We start from the raw sequence: 15,960 nt of genomic DNA on the forward strand, positions 1-15,960 counted from the left end.
TCGTACTGATACGGCATAATTTGACCACACAAAGCCCCATACAAGTCCCCTCCAGAAAACGAATTGAGCATAATTGTTAACTTTTAAATACAAGTATCAAGATTAAATTCTGCATTAATAATTTTAATGAAAATGTAAGACCTTTTACGAATATTTATTATTTTAAGACCAATATTTACAACTTGTCCCCTCTTTCAGAAAATCACTTTTATTTGTCAAAATTGTTAAAATATTTCGTAAAGCAATGCAAAATGGTAAATGCTTTACTATTTAAAATACATTTTTTACATACTACTCACAAATAGAAGTTTTTCAGAACGTTCTGAAGGTAAGCGTCCTGCAATCGATCGGATGGGACTGCTTTCAACGCTCAGCGGCCGTGGATATTGGTGTGGTTTCAGTAGTCAGTTAGTTAGTTAGTTAGTTAGGTAGTTATTCGTTAGTTAGTTAGTTAGTTAGTTTAGTTAGTTAGTTAGTTAGTTAGTTAGTTAGTTAAGTTAGTTAGTTAGTTAGTTAGGTAGTTAGTTAGTTAGTTTAGTTAGTTAGTTAGTTAGTAGTTAGTTAGTTAGTTAGTAGTTGTTAGTTAGTTAGTTAGTTAGTAGTAGTTAGTTAGTTAGTTAGTTAGTTAGTTAGTTAGTTAGTTAGTTAGTTAGTGTAGTTAGTTAGTTGTTAGTTAGTTAGTTAGTTAGTTCGTTAGTTAGTTAGTTAGTTAGTTAGTTAGTTAGTTAGTTAGTTAGTTAGTTAGTTAGTTAGTTAGTAGTTAGTTAGTTAGTTAGTTAGTTAGTTAGTTAGTTAGTTAGTTAGTTAGTTAGTTAGTTAGTAGTTAGTTAGTAGTTAGTTATTAGTTAGTAGTAGTTAGTTAGTTAGTTAGTTAGTTAGTTAGTTAGTTAGTTAGTTAGTTAGTTAGTAGTTAGTAGTTAGTTGTTAGTTAGTTGTAGTTAGTTAGTAGTAGTTAGTAGTTAGTTAGTTAGTTAGTAGTTAGTAGTAGTTAGTTAGTTAGTTAGTTAGTTAGTTAGTTCGTTAGTTAGTTAGTTAGTTAGTTAGTTAGTTAGTAGTTAGTTAGTTAGGTAGTAGTTAGTTAGTTAGTTAGTTAGTTAGTTAGTTAGTTAGTTAGTTAGTTAGTTAGTTAGTTAGTGTAGTTAGTTAGTTAGTAGTTAGTTAGTAGTTAGTTAGTTAGTTAGTTAGTTAGTTAGTTAGTTAGTAGTTAGTTAGTTAGTTAGTTAGTTAGTTAGTTAGTAGTTAGTTAGTTAGTTAGTTAGTTAGTTAGTTAGTTAGTTAGTTAGTTAGTTAGTTAGTTAGTAGTTAGTTAGTTAGTTAGTTAGTTAGTTAGTTAGTTAGTTAGTTAGTTAGTTAGTTAGTTAGTTAGTTAGTTAGTTAGTTAGTTAGTTAGTAGTTAGTTAGTTAGTTAGTAGTTAGTTAGTTAGTAGTTAGTTAGTTAGTTAGTTAGTTAGTTAGTTAGTTAGTTAGTTAGTTAGTTAGTTAGTTAGTTAGTTAGTAGTTAGTTAGTTAGTTAGTTAGTTAGTTAGTAGTTAGTTAGTTAGTTAGTTAGTTAGTAGTTAGTTAGTTAGTTAGTTAGTTAGTTAGTTAGTTAGTTAGTAGTTAGTTAGTTAGTTAGTTAGTTAGTTAGTTAGTTAGTCGTTAGTTAGTTAGTTAGTTAATCTCAATTCAATTCTGGAAAAAATCTGAATAAACCTGTTTCTTAGATTTAATTTTTCTTTTCCAAATTCATTTTGTATTTCCCATTAATCCTTCAGTCAACAAATCTTCGTTAGTTTATTTTTGGTAGCTCTACGTTTTCTCCCCTTACATTGTCCATTCTTCAGTATTACATTCTTCCCTTTTACTATTTGCTTCCTTGCGTCATTTGGTAGCTTAGTTCTGCCTTTGGTTTCCCTTTCGGTATTATTGTTCTTACAACTAGCAAATTAATTCCTAAGCTTCTTCAGATTTTGTGTTGACTTTATGGGTATTATATTTTTATTCATTTAGTTGCTACTGATTCAGTTTATTTCTTCATTTATTCATTTCTTAACATTTCGTGTTGTAGTTCTTTCTTTTTCGTAATTTACCTTGTTTTATGAACCTTGAAGACAGTTATATTAAAACTTCACAGTCTGTACACACTTAATAATCGTCCTACACTTTAATAAACGCTTGAAATAAGATAAAATGGTTAAATAGTCTTTAGGCAATTAAGAATCTTTGTAGGAGATTATAGAAATGTGGCATAAATAGAAAGAATTTTACTTAGATGTAAACATTTTATATGTATGGAAATATTTAAGTTGTTTGTTTAAGGAATTTAAAATTCAGATAAGGCTATAAGTATTGGAGGTTTATAATAAAGCTATTATAATCTGTTTATATGTAATATTGAATAAAGTTAGTGGAGAAAAAGTCATAATAAACAATTTATAAAAAATCCTTAAATAAATAATTTTTGTAGAATTTTTTTAGACAGAAAATGTTTGAAAAATTTCTTCAAATAAAAAGCTTTTAGAGAAATTTCTTTAAATACAAATTTTTAATATATATTTTTAAAATTTGTTTCTTTAAATAAAGAGTGTACTTATATAATTTTGTATATGTGGGGTGTTTGTTTGTATAAGTGATTTTCATTACTTACAAGAAAAATACATTTTTTCATTTTAATCCAAAATTATTTTCATGTTTTAAGGTTGTTATTGCTTTTGTATTTCATATAGCTTAACTCTCACCTCAAGCAAATTAATTTAATTTATCATTAACTCAGTTTTTTTCGGTTTCATACGCTTTTGTCTTAATATTAACTACAACAGTTTTATCTTGTTGTTGTTGGGATTAACACCATGTCCAAATGTTAAACAAGTTATTGTACCTTGATCAGTTTCATACAGATGTCTATTCAGGAGAAGTGATTAAAGTTTTTAATAAAGAAAATGATGCCCAAACATTTGACAAAATATTAAAATAAAATTCTTGTAAATGAATTGAAATGGTGTAATGTTGCCTAAATGTAATAACATTGTAGTATGCGTAAATTTGACTGACTTCTTCGTCTACTAAGTAAATGTGTATGTGAAACCTTAGAACCCAACTCTTTCCCCCCACAACAAAACACTAACACGGAAACCTATAAATGTCTGACGATATTTACGTGTTTGGTTACATAGCATTAATAACAACTACGACAATAGCAACTAAAAATAGCGTAAATGAAAATGTGTTCTTTAAAGGTTTATTAATGTTTCCTTCTGCTGTTGGCATATTTGTTGTGTTGTTTGTTTGTTACCAAAAAAACCAAATCCTTCCAGCTTCTGCAAACTTATCAAGTGATAATGTTAAATACTAATATACACACATACATATAACGACACTCTACCTGTAAAAACAAAACACTCCAACAAGTAAACGTCACAATGATATTCAAAATCAGTTCGTACTTGTATTTTTTCACTCGTCAAAGATTCATATCACGCTTCAGAGCATTTTGTTACTTGTGTTATGAATAACAAATATTTAATTTGTTTTTACTTCTGTTTTTCATTTTACTTCAAATTAAAAACAAAAAACAGCAAAAATTTACCATAAATATTTCATGAATAATAGATTAAAGCATAAAATTGAGATGGTTGTCAAAAAATTTCCCTACGAATGGGTTAAAGGCACAAACATGATAATCAAAAGAAAATTTAATTAGGTTTTAATAAATTAAAATAAAACAAAGAGAAAAATCTTAAATTACACAAAAGGATCACAATTTATTTTGGGATAAAGGCAAGTTATAAGGGAAGGGGAAAGGGATGTGCTTGAAAAATGAATTTAACTTATTCACTAAACTTTAATCTCAAATAATTTGTTTCTACCGACAACAACAGATTACACTATAGACTAGACTAGATTAGACTATAGACTAGACTATAGACTAGACTATAGACTAGAATATAGACTAGACTATAGACTAGACTATAGACTAGAGTATAGACTAGACTATAGACTAGACTATAGACTAGACTATAGACTAGACTATAAACTAGACTATAGACTAGACTATAGACTAGACTATAGACTAGACTATAGACTAGACTATAGACTAGACTATAGACTAGACTATAGACTAGACTATAGACTAGACTATAGACTAGGCTATAGACTAGACTATAGACTAGACTATAGACTAGACTATAGACTAGACTATAGACTGGACTATAGACTAGACTATAGACTAGACTATAGACTAGACTATAGACTAGACTATAAATAGACTATAGACTAGACTATAGACTAGACTATAGACTAGACTATAGACTAGACTATAGACTAGACTATAGACTAGAATATAGACTAGACTATAGACTAGACTATAGACTAGACTATAGACTAGACTATAGACTAGAATATAGACTAGACTATAGACTAGACTATAGACTAGACTATAGACTAGACTATAGACTAGACTATAGACTAGACTATAGACTAGACTATAGACTAGACTATAGACTAGACTATAGACTAGACTATAGACTAGACTATAGACTAGACTATAGACTAGACTATAGACTAGACTATAGACTAGACTATAGACTAGACTATAGACTAGACTATAGACTAGACTATAGACTAGACTATAGACTAGACTATAGACTAGACTATAGACTAGACTATAGACTAGACTATAGACTAGACTATAGACTAGACCTATAGACTAGGACTATAGACTAGACTATAGACTAGACTATAGACTAGACTATAGACTGACTATAGACTAGACTATAGACTAGACTATAGACTAGGACTATAGACTAGACTATAGACTAGACTATAGACTAGACTATAGACTAGACTATAGACTAGACTATAGACTAGACTATAGACTAGACTATAGACTAGACTATAGACTAGACTATAGACTAGACTATAGACTGACTATAGACTAGACTATAGACTAGACTATAGACTAGACTATAGACTGACTATAGACTAGACTATAGACTAGACTATAGACTAGACTATAGACTAGACTATAGACTAGGACTATAGACTAGACTATAGACTAGACATAGACTAGACTATAGACTAGACTAGACTAGACTATAGACTAGACTATAGACTAGACTATAGGACTAGACTATAGACTAGACTATAGACTAGACTATAGACTAGACTATAGACTAGACTATAGACTAGACTATAGACTAGACTATAGACTAGACTATAGACTAGACTATAGACTAGACTATAGACTAGACTATAGACTAGACTATAGACTAGACTATAGACTAGACTATAGACTAGATAGAGACTAGACTATAGACTAGACTATAGACTAGACTATAGACTAGACTATAGACTAGACTATAGACTAGACTATAGACTAGACTATAGACTAGACTATAGACTAGACTATAGACTAGACTATAGACTAGACTATAGACTAGACTATAGACTAGACTATAGACTAGACTATAGACTAGACTATAGACTAGACTATAGACTAGACTATAGACTAGACTATAGACTAGACTATAGACTAGACTATAGACTAGACTAAAGACTAGACTATAGACTAGACTATAGACTAGACTATAGACTAGACTATAGACTAGACTATAGACTAGACTATAGACTAGACTATAGACTAGACTATAGACTAGACTATGACTAGACTATAGACTAGACTATAGACTAGACTATAGACTAGAATAGATAGACTATAGACTAGACTATAGACTAGACTATAGACTAGACTATAGACTAGACTATAGACTAATATAGACTAGAATATAGACTAGACTGTAGACTAGACTATAGACTAGAGTAGACTAGACTATAGACTATACTATAGACTAGACTATAGACTAGACTATAGACTGGACTATAGACAGACTATAGACTAGACTATAGACTAGTCTATAGACTAGACTATAGACTAGACTATAGACTAGACTATAGACTAGACTATAGACTAGACTATAGACTAGACTATAGACTAGACTATAGACTAGACTATAGACTAGACTATAGACTAGACTATAGACTAGACTATAGACTAGACTATAGACTAGACTTAGACTAGACTATAGACAAGACTATAGACTAGACTATAGACTAGACTATAGACTAGACTATAGACTAGACTATAGACTAGACTATAGACTAGACTATAGACTAGACTAGACTATAGACTAGACTATAGACTAGACTATAGACTAGACTACTAGACTAGACTATAGACTAGACTATAGACTAGACTATAGACTAGGACTATAGACTAGACTATAGCCTAGATATAGCTAGACTATAGACTATAGAAGACTATAGAATAGTAGCTAGACTATAGACATACTATACTATAGAAGTGGCCATAATCAAACTAGAAATTAGTCAATACAATAGACGAGATTATAGTTAAGACAATACTGTGATATAGACTAGACTATAACGGTTTACTGTTAAGGGTTTTACACTTCTACATATAAAATTTTATTTAAAATTATATTGCAAGCCTTATTTTTAAACCAGCTTCACTTCACTTCCCACCAATAAAATGTTCATCCCCACAGACAAACTTTTTAATTTTATACAATTAAAGTGTCAAAGCATTTTCTCATTACGCCCATTTAACTTAAACATATCGAAACGAATACACATATTTTGTAAAAGTAAAAGTTTTATAAATTATAAATCAAATTAAAAATTTCCAGTAGAATGATAAATTTTATTTAAACGTGTAGAAAACATGGCAAACATGTTTTCGGGAAACATGTCAAACAGCCAACTCTAACACCAAAAAAAAAAAATTATAACAAATTAAAACTTTAACTTAAAGAAACTTTTCTATTAAATTATTAACTCTGAGTAATGCAGTGGACTGACCATAAAGTTGGATTTTAATAAATAATTAGTTTATTAATAAAATACGTGATATACTTTATGGCTTAAACAGGCAAAAAATGATAATAATGGAAGACAATGTTGTGCTGGAACTTTGGCTTTAGACTCACTCGAACCCTTGAGAGGATAAGTGGTAGTGGATATTGTGTTAAACAACTAGTGAGTTTTACTTCCACTTTTGGTTGTTCATGTTTATCACTGTTGCAGATATAGTATAAATAAATAAAAAACAATGAAACGTGACATATTTAAACATTTTTGTATATAATACATCATTATGTTCATATTGCTAACAACTACTTGGGGAAGGGGCTTACCCAATTGTTGTAGTTGTTAACAATGTTATCATGAAGTCTACTAAACTACATAAATAAATCTATATGTCATCCTTCAGCTACACACAAACATACATCCAGATTATTTAATAATGCGATATTTCTTTACAATAAACAACAACGACAATATAACAATAAATAGGAAAAGTTTGTTATAAATCTAAAAACTGTCAAGTCATAAAACGAAAGTTCAGTGACAAGATTCAAGTATAAAAGAAAAACTAAGAAAGTTTAAGTATTTAGACTATTTGTAAACCTACACCATATATTAGTGTGATACAAATACTACGAAAGTAATCTTTAACTTCTTTCCACAGACTTTGACTTAAATTGAGGGTCTTAAAAATTTTGCAAAATAACCTTTAAAGTTGTACATTTTACCATAAAAACACAGATGGAAGTAAATCATATAATCTACTCTGAAGATAGTTGAGGTAAATGTTTAATCCCAATAATAGTGTAGGGTACACAAATGTAAGGCAATAGTTAATGGAACACAATGAAAAGTAAAGTACTGCTGACTAGTTTGTGCCGAAATGTAATATTAATGATATAAAATCAATTATTTAAAGACAGCAAATATTAGTTAAGATGTTAGTTAATGTAATTGGCTGCTGTTAAATCCAACATAAATTATTAACAAATACTTATTTACATTCGTAAGAGTCTAACTTTCGCATATTTTTTAGTTAAAAATTTAAAGCATTATATACATTAAATTTACATACATACATCATGTCTTAAAAGCTATGGAAGGAATGAAAGGAAAATTTGTTAATGTAAAATTTATTTAATTTAGCTTTTAATGCTTGTGTTAATTAATTTTCTATTAATTGTGCTGATAATCCAGCTTACTATTATATAGTAAAATGTTTAAATCATAAACAGTAGAAGAAGAAAAACTATGAATTAATAATAAAAAACACAATTAACTAAAATTGATATCAAATACAATATTAATTAATGATTTAATTTAATTATAATAATATACATAAAATATAACAACAACAAAAACATTATCAATATTACTATGTTACAGATACTTAAAAGCCAACAACTATTAGAGAGGTACAAAATTGAACGAACTAGACACATGTAAATAAAATAATGTATTAATCCATTTAACCTACTGAAATCATTTAAAATTCTAGACCAAACCAAATAAGGACTTTTCTTGGGAGTCTTATAGTTTGTACTTAAGATTAGACTATAATCTGTACAATAGTCTGAATCATTTTCACTTTTGTTCACTGATTTGTACACTTTTAGTCTTGATTATAAACTGAAATATTTCCTGGACTATAGTCTGGCCTATAGTCTGAAAATAAGTCAATATATTGCATTATAGTAAGGGCTATAGTCTGCACTGTTGGCTGGATTATAATCTGCATTATAGGCTGGACAATAGTCTACACTATAGTCTGCACTACAGTCTGGACTGTAGTCTACACTATATATGCTAGACTGCAGTCTGCACTTTAGACTTGACTGTAGTCTGCACTATAGACTGGACTATAGTCTGCAATATAGTCTGGATTATAGTCTGCACTATAGTCTCGACTATAGTAAGAACTATAGTCAGAACTAGTCTCAACTATAGTCAGAACTATAGTCAGTCTCAACTATAGTCAGAACTATAGTCTCAACTATAGTTCGAACTATGGTCTCGACTGGATTATAGTATGGATTATTGTCTGGTGTATAGTCTGCTCTATAGTCTGGACTATAGTCAGAACTATAGTCTGGACTATAGTCAGAACTATAGGCTCGTCTATAGTCAGAACTATAGTTAGAACTATAGTCTCGACTGGACTACAGTATGGACTATTGTCTGGAATATAGTCGACACTATAATCGAGACTATAGTTCGAACTATAGTTGAGACTATAGTTCTGACTAGTTCTGACTATAGTTCTTACTATAGTGCTGACTATAGTCGAGACTATAGTGCATACTATACAGAATTATAGTCTCAACTATAGTCTCGACTATAGTCAGAGCTATAGTTTCAACTATAGTCAGAAATATTGTCTCATCTGTAGTTAGAATTATAGTCTCGACTATAGTGAGAACTATTGTCTTGGCCGGACTATAGTTTGGACTGTTGTCTGGTATATTGTCTGGACTATAGTATACACTACTATAGCCGATACTATAGTGTATACTATAGTCAGAATTATGGTCTATAGTCAGAATTATTGTCTCAACTATAGTCTCAACTAAAGTCAGAACTATAGTCTCAACTAAAGTCAGAACTATAGTCTCAACTAAAGTCAGAACTATAGTCTCAACTATAGTTAGAACTATAGTCTCGACTGTTGTCAGAACTATAGTCTCGACCGAATAATAGTATGGACTATTGTCTGGAGTATAGTCTGCACTATAGTCTATAGTCAGAATTATAGTCTCAACTATAGTTAAAACTATAGTCTCGACTAGACTATGGTATAGACTATTGTCTGGAGTATAGTCTGCACTATAGACTGGACAACATTCTGCACTATAGTATACACTATAGTCTCGTTTGTAGTCACAATTATAGTCTTGACTATATTGTGGACAATAGTCTACACTGTAGTCTGGATTCTTGTCTGACCTATAGTCTGGACTGTAGTCTGGATAATAATCTGAATCATATTTTAATAATTTCACCTGTAGTTTATACTATAGGCTGGACTAGAATTGTTATCTGAATTATAGTCTGGTCTGTAGTCTGGTCTATAGTCTGTTCTATGGTCCGATCTATAATCGGTCCTATAGTGTGGATTATAATCGTGATTGTAGTCTAAATAATAGTCTGAATTATAGCGTGATCTATATTAAGGTCTAGGCATTTGTTTTAGACAAGTCTGAAGTATAGAATGGTTTATAGACTGTTCTGGGAAGTTTATAAAACTACTATAACTGAACAATATTATGAAACATAGTCTGGAATATAACATAAGCTTTAACCTCTACTATAGACTAAGTGCTACACAGAATCTAACTCAAGCAATTTGAAACCCTCTAATATTTATATAAAATTAAAGGAATTCTCTTCCATTAATATCAATATAATAAGGCTTGACATTAATTTATTGATCAATTGATTGATTATTTGTATATTTAAATAATTTATTTATGTATGTAAAATTTTCCTTTGATAGTAAAAAAAGGGGGATGATATAGTTTACTTAGTATATAATTATGTATCTTTCATAATGAATAGTTGTGTGTCCTTTTAGTGTGATTATGTTTTATGTGGGTGTGTTTATGCTTAGGCATACATATATAAAAGGAAACTGAAGAAGTAAATAAACATATTTGTTTATTAAACCATTCAAATTATTTATAAAGAGTCATTATAGGACCTCAAAGGGAATTCATACGCCATTGCACAAACGCTCTTATGCAGGCTACAATAGGTTAGTTTTAAGAATAAAATTTAATTCCAGTTTTTTTAGATTCTATAAATATGTATTACTCTAATATTTTTCAAAATTCCTTCTTTAAATTGAAATATGTTATCCATCATATTCTCCCTTTAATGATTTCTTATCCCCTATTAATTTTTAACTAGATACCATTTTCTTTAACACTTTAGCAACTTCAACTTGTACAAAATATTACTAAAACAGAGGATATATAACCCTTTTAAAAATTTAATGCAATTTATATCTCATTCTAAATTACGAAAACATGTTTAAGTGTTAATTAAATTATAATCAATAATATACCGAAAAATTACTTTCTACCCATGATACAGGGTTGGACAAATATTCATGCATAAGTAATGAAACAGACAACAATACTTTCGAAAAGTATTGAAACACATTTGCAAAATAACACGTTCAACTCACACCATTTTAAACGAAAATAAAAGAACCAATTCAGGACAGGCTAGGCAGAAAATATTCTAAATGCTTTTATTTAAAACAAGTGATTATTTAAGGTTTCAAATTGCTTTAACAAACACCTTGACAAATAGTAAAAGGAAGAGAAAGTATATGGAGTAATCTGTCTGTGGTCATAGCAACTCAAAACAAGTAAGAGTGCTATATTCGGCTGTGCCGAATCTCATATACCCACCATCAAACCGTATGCTGTAAAAGGAATGCTCCCCTATAAACATCAGCGTGATATTTGGAATATGGCTTAAGTCAATTATGGCCAGAGCTCTTTTGAACTACCAAAATATTAATTAAAAAAAAAAAACAAATATTTTATTTCAATTCTTAAACCGTGAGCGTCAATTATGAACCGATACTATTACCAACACATTCCGCATGAAATTCGGAGCGAATTTCATAACCGTATTTCATAACTCATATTTTTAAGCCAGTAATGATCGTTTAAGTAATTTTCTGAAAATTAAATTATGGACCGATCCTCCCTAAATTTGGTGGAGAGATATTGGCACGCATTAAACTTATGTGCGTCAATTTTCGTCACATTCATATTTTTAAGCCAGTAATGAGCATGTAGTTATTTGCAGAGGGGGACCTTATATGGGGGAAGGCTCATTTATGGGCCGATCCAAAAAAATTGGTACAGAGGTTTTGGCTCATAAGAAACTTACGTGTGTAGCATTTCATCGCTTTACTCGTATTTTTAAGACAGTAATGAGCGTTTAAGCTATTTCCTGAAGTGGACCCAATAGGGAGAGTAGGGCCAATTATGGACCTATCCACATAAAAGTTATTAAAAAGATTTTGGCTCGCGAAGAACTTAATTGTGTAAAATTTTATTGCTATATTCATATGTTTTAGCCAGTAATGATCGTTAAAGTCATTTTCAGAAGGGGACCTTTTATGGGGGATAGGGTCATTTATGGGCCGATCTTAAAAAAAAATTCGTAGAGCGATTTTGGTTCGTAAGAAACTTACTTATACCGAATTTCATCGCTATACTCGCATTTTTGGAACAGTAATGAGTGTTAAAGTAATTTTCTAAAGGGGACCTTATATGGGGGGTAGGGTCAATTATGGACCAATCCTCAAAAAATGTGGTAGAAAAATTTTGGCTCACATGAAACTTATTTATGTCGAATTTCATCGCTATACTTGCATTTTAGGGCCAGTAATGAGTGTTAAAGTAATTTTCAGAAGGGGACCTTATATCGGGGGTAGGGTCATTTATGGGCCGATCCTAACAAAATTGGTTAAAATGTTTTGGTTCGTAAGAAACTTACTTATACTGAATTTCATCGCTATACTCGAATTTTTAGGCCAGTAATGAGTGTTAAAGTCATTTTCTAAAGGGGACCTTATATGGGGGGTAGGGTCATTTATGGGCCGATCCTAAAAAAAATTGGTAGAAAGATTTTGTTTCGTAAGAAACATACTTATACCGAATTTCATCGCTGTACTTGCATTTTGGGACCAGTAATGAGTGTTAAAGTAATTTTCATAAGGGGACCTTATATGGGGGGTAGGGTCATTTATAGGCCGATCCTCAAAAAATTTGGTGGAAAGATTTTGGCTCACATTAAACTTCTTTATGTCGAATTTCATCGCTATACTCCTACTTATAAAACAGTTATGCCCGTTAAAGCTGTTTTTTGGAGGTCCACTTGTATGGGGGCTATCCGAAAAAGTGGACCGATATTGCCCATTTTCAATACCAAACAAACCTTAATAATAGAGAATATTTATGCAAAATTTCAACTGTCTAGCTCCTCTCGTGTGGTCCCTATCGTGATTTCAACAGACAGACGGACAGACGGACAGACGGACGGACGGACGGACGGACAGACGGACAGACGGACGGACATGGCTAGATCGTCTTAGAATTTAATAAGGACCCGGAATATATATACTTTTATGGGTCTATGACCAATATTTCGATGTGTTACAAACGGAATGACAAAATCAATATACCCCCCATCTTTTTTGATGGTGGGTATAAAAACAAACTAAAAGGGAAAAGTTCATTAAAGGATAAAATACACATACGCACAAACACACATATGCTAGAGTTTTTTTTACTAATACATATTATATTTACAATACAATACATATATGATCGAAGAGATTTCCTTTTGAAGAGAAAAATTTCTATAGAAAATGTATGTCTGTGTTAATAAAGACAAAATTTTCTATAGGAAACTTATGTCTGTCTTAACAAATTCAAAATTTTCTATAGAAAATGTATGTCTGTCTTAACAAAGACAAAATTTTCTATAGAAAATGTAGGTTTGTCTTAAAAGAGACAAAATTTTCTATAGAAAATGTAGGTTTGTCTTAAAAGAGACAAAATTTTTTTATAGAAAATTGGTTTTCATAAAGACAAAATTTTGTATACAAAAATTGATCTTCATAAAGGCAAACTTTTCTATAGAAAATTGGTCTTCATAATGACAAAATTTACTTTGGGTTACCACGATTAATATCCTCCTAAGGACCCTAACCGAGAAAGGACTTAAACCTGTCTGCTATGCAGACGATGGAAAGGATCCAAATTACTTGTGTAGAAGAGCTGAGGAGGCTCTGAATACGGTCTTGAGCTGGGCTCAACCGAGAGGCTTTAATGTAAACCCGGCAAAAACGGAAATCTGTCCTTTCACAAGAAAGACAAAAGATTCTACGTATAATGAAAATTGCTTAGGTGTAATTCTCGACCGAAAATTAAAATGGAGACACCACATAGAGGATAGGATCAATAAGGCACATCGGTACTGGGCGATATGTAGGAGAACTATAGGCATGAAATGGGGTCTTAGTCCTATTATTATAACAAATTGGCTTTATAAAAGTGTAATTAGACCAATTCTAACTTATGCTTCAATAATCTAGTGGACTGCCTTAGACAAAAAGTGCAATATCAAACTATTACAGGGAGTTCAGCATACATGCTGCTTGGTAATAAGTGGTGCCATGTGTAATACTTCAACCAAGGCTCTGGAAATGTTGTTATATATTCCACCCATTGAAATATATTTAAGATATGAGGCGGCGCTTAAAGCCGAACGGCTCTTTACTTTAGGCGAACTGACCAAAAACGGTTATAGGACACGTCATCAATGTATACTGGACACATTGGAAGGTTATACACAATCATCGGACGTGCCTGATTGTGTACCAGACACAGAATATGTCGGAAACTTTGAAACGCTAATCCCAGATAGAATGTCTTGGTCAAGCGGAACATTAGAGCAAATACCAGTGGGAATCCGTTGTTACACGGATGGCTCTAAATTAGGGGACAAAGTGGGGCTGGGGTTCAATATTGAAGACCTGCCTGTGTTATTTACCAAATCATAACACAGGCAGAAGTCCGTGGCATAACGGAATGCGTAAATTGGATGCGTAAATTGAATTGGAGAATAGATATGGCGCCCACAGCGCTTAATATATTTACCGACAGCCAGAAGGCAATTAGGGCGATATCAGGCGATAGAACTAAATCTAAGACCGTATTGGATTGTAGGAAAGCTTTAACTGAATACTCTCCCAGAGGTAAGATTCACATCATATGGGTACCAGCCCACTCCGGAGTAGTCGGTAACGAAAGGACGAATGTAATAGCTTTAAAGAGAAGAGAGCTCGAGGCAGTGAACTTGACAAAGGCAAAACCATTCGACACAACAAAAGCTGAACTAAAAATATGGGTGAGAGAATCCCATAAGGCCTCTTGGAATAATGAAACAGTGGGTAGAATCACGAAGATCCTATGATGAGTGCAAGACGAAAAATCTCCTCAAAATGAGCAAGTCTAAAGTTAGTACGATGTGGACTCACAGGATTACGAGCACATCTATGCAAAATTGGACGTGCGAATTCAGACGAATGTAGAGCATGTGGAGAGGACAGTGAAACTCTGAAAACTCGAATGCCAGGCATTCGTCGAAGTTTAGATCCAAGTATCTTGGAAGTGATGTTATTCCGGAAATAACATTACTGGCTAACACTGATTGGAAAATTATTAGGAATTACGTTCAGGAAACTGAGTTTATGAACACTGAAAAATAATTAATTCAGTTCCTTTTTTTCATGATAAGGAGCGCACAACAGGCTCGATAGTGTCCTAGATGTATTTCTTCGGATTTTATGTAGTATACATCCTCCTATCCACCTACCTACCTACCTAATAATGTAAAAAAGAAAACACCCTAATATATTTTACTTAAACCAACAGCAGACATGGAATTGAGAAGAAATAGCTTAATTTTAAAGCAGTAAATTCCAACAGGAAAAGAAGTGCATGCATAAATTGGATACAAGCCATTTCTAAATGGTGTACTTTTACAAATTGAACCATCAATCTTTTGCACTCATACTTTGCCATTCATTCATTTACATCTCTTTATAGACACTGTGCTTAGCTTTGAATGTTGTTTGGTTTGTACTACTTAATATCGAAATGAGTATGAAACTCCCACCATAATACCCCATCCAGTGGCCATTGTAACTTCTTTATATACTTTATTAATACAAGCTCCGACATACATACTTACATATACATACATTTATGTAAATGTATGTGTATTGCCTATGCTACTTCTTCAATTTGTTGATTTCTTTTCTTTCCACTTTTAGAATGGACCACACTCACTCTATTCATTCAATTTGTTTTCGCCAGACCATTCCATACTATGTGTGTTTATTAATTCAATAGAATTAGAAAGAGAATCAAGACCCAGTGTATAAAAAGCTAACAGGGTAAAAAAAATGATGAGTTTTCACAACAGACAGTTCCGTTTTTTTGTATAAGTACAAGTGTGTTTTACACCCTACATCACTATAGTAAGGGCATTTTGTCTTAGTGTAAACGT

The sequence above is a fragment of the Lucilia sericata genome, unplaced genomic scaffold (genome assembly GCF_015586225.1).
Source record: "Lucilia sericata isolate MDLA Ls3-8-SP2 unplaced genomic scaffold, ASM1558622v1 Contig001807F_arrow, whole genome shotgun sequence".
Lineage (NCBI taxonomy): Eukaryota > Metazoa > Arthropoda > Insecta > Diptera > Calliphoridae > Lucilia > Lucilia sericata.